Source organism: Mesoplodon bidens (assembly GCF_964165515.1).
Source record: "Mesoplodon bidens genome assembly, chromosome: 10".
NCBI lineage: Eukaryota > Metazoa > Chordata > Mammalia > Artiodactyla > Ziphiidae > Mesoplodon > Mesoplodon bidens.
In genome coordinates, this window is record NC_138172.1 from 38,508,535 (window position 1) to 38,514,534 (window position 6,000).

Consider the following 6,000-nt stretch of genomic DNA (forward strand, 5'->3'; position numbering starts at 1 on the left):
CCCTCTCTAGTTCCCTTGCATCCACCCCCAACCAAATGGGCTGTTCCTTCCCTCTCCCACTTCAAGGAATGAGGGAAGAGATGGGTCCAGTCCTGCTGGCTCCAGCCAAATCTCTCCTTCTAGTATAGGGAAATCTGAACCTGATTATTGGGGTTGGGAGCATGAGTGGAGGGTGAGTGAGACACACAAAGATGGCCTAGAGTGAGAGAGAGACAGCAGCCAGAAAAGGAGAGTCAAAGAACAGTAGGGTCTACTTCTACTGAAATCACAGCAGGAGGGATCCAGGTCAGACATACAGAAGGACTTCCTGCCAGGAAAATTTCCAGCTCTGCCTACAGAGGGCAAAGAAGGGGAGCGAGGACGGCCAGCAGGCCTGGGGCAGGGTCTGAGCCAGCCTCAGTGTCCCCTGCAGAACTCCCATACCCCCAGCAGGCCCAAGTTTCCATACAATGTTGTTCAAATATTGTCTCCCCAGGCAGACTGGCTGTTGGGTAAACGCAGCCCAGCACCAGTTGTCTGAACATATTGCTCCCTCCAGGCGAAAACCACTGCCAACTTCCCAACCGCGCCCCCCCCACCCAGATGCACTGGGGGTGGGGGCACCAAGAATGACAATGTGAGCCCCATCCCCCAGATCTGTCTGGCCTACTTCCTTCTCCCATGGGAGACAGGACCCCAGGCCCACTTCTAGGACCCTGAGGTGGGGGTGGGGTGTGAGAGGTATCGTGGCCTGTTAATCCCCTGCACTGGCTAACACATACTGAAGCAATGCCCAGGCTCCACATGTGACTGTCCAACCCCACTCGACAGACCCTGATGCCCTCCCTAGCCCACCTCCCCCGAGACCTTGCCTCTCCTGCCAAGCAAACCATTGGTGGTTCCTCAGACAGGAAGTGCAGCTTCAGGCTGACTGACCCATTCCCCATGTGATGCCCTCTGTGGGAACACCCTCTCCTGAGTGCCTGACACACCTCTCATGTTCCTTCAAAATCCCCATCACAGGTGCTCCCTCCTAGGGAGGATGGCTGAAGGAGGGAGGGGAGAATCAGAACCAGCCTTTCCCCCAGTCTGCTGGGGCACAAAGCTGGTGCTGAGTGAATGGCAGGTCCTGATGAGGCGGGCAGGTGGGAGAAAGGGCTGTGCAGCTACCAGCACCCTGGGGTGCACCTGGGAGGCCCCCACTAACAGTTGTGGATATACACACGTCCACACTTACATGCCCACACTCGTCCTTACAAGCGTATGTTTGTTCAAGAACTTGACCTGCTAGTGGGGTGGGGCTCAAGGAAGCTGGGAGACACTGTCCTCGCTTGGGGAGGACAAGATGCAGGCTGGGTCCCTTAGAGAGCTTTGATCCTCTGTATCAGGGGATTCAGGGTGACTTGCCTCCCGTCCTCCCTGTGACCTCATTTCTCCTACAGCCATTTTCATGGTGACAAGGTCAGGGTCACCAAGGACAGTGTTGGAGTCCCCCAAGGTGTCCAGAAACATGGAGGGCTTTGCTCCACTGGGTCCCTACAGGGACCTCACACAATGCTTTGGCCCTTTAAAAGGGTGAATGGGGGATGTTCAAATCTGTTGGGGCCTCAGGCCCAAGTCTAGGCCCCCTCCTTGGCAGCCTGGGGGATGGAGGAGAGGAGGAGAAGGAAGGAAAAAGAGGAAGAGAAGGACAGAGAGAGGAAAGGGGAGGGCATTTCCACAGTTGCTTCCCCTCTGCCAGCCCCTAGATGCATTCCACTCAGCCCCAGCCCTGGAGAAGCCCCCAGTCTGGCCCAGCCCAGGTGGGTGGACAGAGAAGGAACAGCCACCGCCACCTGGGAGCCCACCAGGAGGAGAGCAAAGAAGGAAGGAAAGAAGGCTGGCGGGAGGGAGCAAGGGAGGGAGGCAGGCGGGAGGGAGGAGGAGAGAGGGAGGAGAGAGGGAGGGACGGAGGAGAGACGTTCGAACAAAGAACCGAGGAGCTGGGGCTGGCAAGGGGTGCAGGGAAGGGGCGGCCAGACGAGGGGCTCTGGAGGCACCTGGGGGTGGGGCAGGGGGCTAGGAGGTCGAATTGTCCAGACTGATCCAGACTTCTCAGGCTTGGGGGGGCTGTGGGGGACAGCCTGCCTCAGGGAAGGAAGGTTGGCTCCTTCGAGCTGAGAACTGCCTGGATGGAAGGGAGGCAGGAGCAGGGGCTGCGGGGGAACATGGTGAAGAAATTATTAACAGCACCCCACCCCCCACCTAGCTGCTCTCATACTCCCCCCCAGCAGGCCAGAGCTCCTTCCTGACTCCTTGGCTTCCCCCTCCCCCAACACCCTATGGACCAGGAAGCAGAGACACACCAGCATAGCTAGGATTGAAACCCCCCCTTTCATGGCCAGGGTTTCCCAGTCAAGGTCACCTGGGCTTGGCTCCATCTTCCCCCTCAAGGTATTCCTGGAGCGGCAGGGGGCTGAGGCTGGGTTCCTGGCCTTCTCTCCCCAACTCCCTGCACTTCTGGGCCTGGCTCCTTCAGAACTGAGGGGCAGCAGCAGGGGTAGGCGTGCCCAGTGTCCTCACCTTCCAGGACACCTTACCCCAAGGGTCCAGGCACACTCCCTATGCAGCCTGGGAAAAGGCTCCAGCTCCATCCAACCCCCTGGACTGGAATGAGCCTACCAACCTCTGGGTGCAGTTTCCCTATCTCTCCAACTAGGACAGGGGCTTCTGGGAGACATCTGGATGAATTCAGGAGGACAGGAACCCCCAACCTCCAGAGCGGACACATCGGTGCCTTCAGTTCCCCGCCCCACCCCCGCAGGTGTTCATGGGCTGGTGTTCACAACTCAGTTACCTCAAGAATTAGAAGTTATTTGTCCAGCCAGGCCTCCAGCCCTAGCTCCAGCTGACCCCTCCTGCCAGTCCTGCCTCATTCTTGGGCCACCTTGACACTCTCTGGTCCCACCTGCTCTAAGCAAGTCCACCTAGCTCCTAGTGTCCCCTGCCCACTTAACCACTGGGGCCCCAGCCTGCCCAGATGGGGGGGCTTGACTGCAGGCTCTCCCAGCTCACTTACTCCCCACATACAGCAGGGCCCCTAATCCAAGCAAGACTCCCTGCTGGAAAGCAAACCCAAACTAGCAGCAGGGGGTCAGGGGACTGGCACAGAGCTGGGAGAAAAGCCTTGGGGCTGGCAGTCCTGCCCTGCTGATCTTGGAGACCCTCCACGTGGGGGCTGCCAGTATAGCGCTTCCCTTCCAGCAGACGATCCCCAGATCCGGACACTGAGGCAGGGCAGGCGTACTTACTGGGGAAGAACGCTGCCTGAGGTGTTAGTGGGAGAGCTCAGCCAGGAGAAGGGGCATGAGCGCTCCCGCTCCAGGAACAAGGTGGTGGAGGTGTATGGGAGTACCCACCCAGGAGCACCCACCCACCCACCCGGAACCTTTCACAGAAAAAGTTGCTTTGCACACTGGTGACCCCGCAGGCCACATCCTCCACATATCTCCACATCGCTTCGATGCTGAGGGTCGGGGCAGCCCGGCCAGGTATAGGCACCCACTCCAGTCTGGTCACCCCTGCGTCCGCGGGAAGCCCCCTGGCTCTCTGAGCCCCAAGCCCCGGACACTTCCACAGAGTTGCAGTGCCGCGGGTCCCAGAGGGATCGCGGGGTGGCCCGGCTGCCTGACCGCTCCCTCCCGGTTCCCGCCGCACTCACCTCTTCCACGGCGGAGGGGCCTGGGCTTCCGAGCAGCGGCGGCGGCGGCAGCAGAGCGGCTCCCGGTTGAGCCGGTCCGCGCTAGCGGCCCCCCGGAGCCATGGTCCTGCCCGCGCCCTCTCGCCGCTGTGCCTGAGCCCGGGTCGGGGCCGCGGCCCCGGCTTAACGGGTTCTGCGGGCTTCGGGCGCGTCAGCAGTCGAGGCCCCGGGCCCCATCCCGGGCCATGGGAAGGCTCAGGGGCGCTCGGGGCCGCCTCCCCCCGGGTGGGCTGCGGGCGCCCCCTGGCCGGCGCGCCGAGGGCGCATTCCCCGGAGCGGGGCGCGGGCGACGGCGCGCGCTGGGCTTCGGGGAGCTGCGCTCGGCTTGGCTCGGTGGCGCTGTGCTCGCCTGGTCTCTGGACTGGGGCCGGCCGGCCGCGCTGGGCTGCGCTCGGGGCTCACCGGACCGCGGCCGTTCGCTCGCTCGCTCGCTTGCTCTGGTCTCGCGGCCGCCGGCGGGACGGGGCGCTCGGAGCCGCGCGGGGAGAGCCGGCAATTGGCCGCCCGTGGGCGACATTTGCATAGCGCGGCCCCGCCCCGCCCGCCCCGCCCGGCCCCACCCCCAGGGCGGGACCCGCCCGGCCGCCGTCCCGCCCCCTCTCCACCTGTCCGCGGGCTGGGCTCGGTGCTCCCAGGCGGTGGGGCAGCCTGCGGCCAGGGAGGCTAATCTGCACCCCGCGCCCCAGCCCTGGCTTCGCAGGCGGCGCCCCCGCCCCGCCCTGGCTTTGTCTATCCGTGGATACACCGCGCACACCGCGCCTGGTGTTTACCCGGGCACTCAACTCCCTGGCGGAAAGGGCAGGCGCGCCCGGGAGCAACGAGCCTGCGCTCACCTGCGCACCCCCTGCCGTGTCCCTCCTTCCCACTCGCTGCCCGCCATGCCTGGCCCGGCGTGAGACCCGCAGCTCAGGGCCCGGGACTGCCCGGGCCGCTCAGCAGGTGGCAGTGCAGCCCCTGGGACGGCTGGCACGGCGGGACCTGCCCGCCGCCTCCAGCCCAAGCCAGGTCAGCCTTACAGCTCCGTTCAACCGCTGTAGAGCTCCCTGAGACGCCCTCAGCAGCCAGTCCTATTTCAAGCCAGTAGCCCCACGGACCCACCCCCTTACAATTCCATACCCCAGTGAAGCCGGATAGGGGTTTCTAAAAGGGACATTTGCTTTCAAATGGCCTCCTGATGAACTGAGGGCCCTGCAACTGATCCGAGGAAGGGACCCTCCACCCAACCTAACCCAACTCCCAAGGCCGTAGCCTCACCAGCCAGGACCACAGCCTCAGCCCGGCCCCATGCACTTTGCCAAGGTCCCAGTGGGCATAGGCCCTCTTTGTCCTCCTTCTCCTCCCTCTTCTCCTATTCTCTCCCCTTCCTCCTCCTCTCTCCTTTCTATTCTTTCCTCTCTCCTCCTCTGCCCTCCCCTCCTCTTCCCCCTCTTTCCTCTCCCCCTATTTTTCCTTGTCTGCTTCCTCCTTCTCTCCTTTCTCCTCCTCTTCCTCTACACTCCTCCTTTTTCTCTTCTTCCTCTTGTTCCCCCTCTCCTCTCTCTTCCTCTCCCTCTTCTCTTCCTGGCTAACAAGACACCCCCCCAAGACATCTCTCACTCTGACCTATTGGCTGGTTGACTGCAAATGTAGGTTGGGGTGGGATGTTAGGGATCCTTCTGAGGGTCTCCTGACCCGGACTTGGACTTGGAGTGCTGGCGCACATGCTCCAAGCAGAGGCTGGCCACTGGATCTAAGGAAACACCAGCCTGCAGGGTTTTTTTGTTTTTTGGCCGCACCGTGTGGCATGCGGGATCTTAGTTCCCTGACCAGGGATTGAACCCGTGCCCCCTGCATTGGGAGTGCAGAGTCTTAACCACTGGACCACCAGGGAAGTCCCTTTGCTCTTTTTTTTTTGGTCGCAGCCTGCAGTAATGGTGGCTGCAGTGACGGTGTCTGCATGTCTCTCGCTCTCATGTCTCATTTAAAAGCACTGTGTTGGGACTTCCCTGGTGGTGCAGTGGCTAAGAGTCCGCCTGCCAATGCAGGAGACACGGGTTCGATCCCTGGTCTGGGAAGATCCCATATGCCGCGGAGCAACTAAGCCCGTGCGCCACAACCACTGAGCCTGCGCTCTAGAGCCCGCGTGCTGCAACTACTGTAGCCCGCGCACCTGGGGCCTGTGCTCCACAACAAGAGAAGCCACCACAATGAGAAGCCCGCGCACCACAACGAAGAGTAGCCCCAGCTTGCTACACCTAGAGAAAGCCCACGTGCAACAACGAAGACCCAACGCTGCCAAAAAA

At 62.0% G+C, this 6,000-nt stretch overlaps 1 protein-coding gene across 2 annotated transcripts in view; it reads right to left on the minus strand.

Moving 5' to 3' along the window:
* SEMA3F (semaphorin 3F) overlaps nt 1–4,175 on the minus strand; it is a 28,958-nt gene extending 24,783 nt beyond the window's left edge. For both annotated transcript variants that reach the window (XM_081246087.1, XM_081246086.1), the window contains exon 1: nt 3,680–4,175. The gene's annotated coding sequence lies outside the window, so the exon portion shown is untranslated. The remainder of the gene's footprint in view (nt 1–3,679) is intronic.
* Nucleotides 4,176–6,000: the final 1,825 nt, after the last annotated feature.